Source organism: Penaeus monodon, chromosome 28, assembly GCF_015228065.2.
Source record: "Penaeus monodon isolate SGIC_2016 chromosome 28, NSTDA_Pmon_1, whole genome shotgun sequence".
NCBI lineage: Eukaryota > Metazoa > Arthropoda > Malacostraca > Decapoda > Penaeidae > Penaeus > Penaeus monodon.
The window spans coordinates 15,477,850-15,479,035 of NC_051413.1; positions in this window are offsets into that span (position 1 = coordinate 15,477,850).

A 1,186-nucleotide genomic window follows, 5' to 3' on the forward strand; every position below is an offset into this window, starting at 1 on the left:
CGACGCGTCAATAAAAATTCCACCCGGATGATAACAAGATGCTCCTTTCGTCTTGTTACTCTAACGAAGAGTCATCATCCATCGAAGAAGCTCCTCCTCCGTTACGGAAGTGTTGTCATACTCGACAGGAACTCTTATTAACGTCATGCTGTCAAATTCACAGCATATACAAATTTTTCTTCTTCTGTTGTATTGGATACTCTCTCGTGCGATACGTCAACGTGCTGCAGCACCTCTGGCTTTTCGTCCGAGGCTTCTGCCGCACAATGTTTCTCCTTCGTGAAAGTGTAATCGAGTTGATGAATTGCATGGATCCTGGGTTGATGGATCGCACGGTACCTGAGTGTAGCCATCCAAGCGATACGATCCCGTCCAAGCGTTATTACGATGCTTACACAGTGGAGGATCATGACAGACCTCACATACTGGGGGTCTGTCACAGAAGCCCCATATCGCTATGACTTTATCGTCATCCAAGATTGTTTTGATCTTCAGTCGATGTATGGTCGTAGGAGCTAACTTGATAAATGTGTGGCGGTGTCCGTCCGCCTGCCGGAGGAAAGGAATGCTATTCGTGAACATCCAAATCAGGAGAACGTGTCGAATGAACATTATCGGACTAGCCACCATCGTTAATCCTGACGGATGGTAAAAAAAAAGGCGAGTCGGGATAAGAGGCAATGATCATCCGGTGAGCCTTCTTGGTCTAGATTATGTACGATTACTTCCCGCGGATGCGCTTAGATTGTCATTAATAATATTTATCGTTATAATCGGATAATTAAACAACACAGAGAAATCTCCACACGCTTATATTGACATCTTAATACACGGTAGGATATATTCTGATACAACATAGACGCACCATGATACATGAATAGAAATATAGTATACAGAACGACGTATGAAAAAAAAATATCAACATAGCACACATCTGATACAAAGCACGGTATACACTAAGATACATATTAAGTCATAAGGTTGATACACATCATAGGATATAGCTAAATTATACAACGAATTGTTCAGCCGTGATTTGCAATAGTTTCGGCGAAGGTTGAGAGCCTGGTTATATCAATCGTTTTTTTCCGATGCCATTATTTGTCACGATATTTATTACCACGACCGTATTGCACGCAGTACAGTATTTCGCAGAGAGAATGTACACTATGATACATGTCTAAGG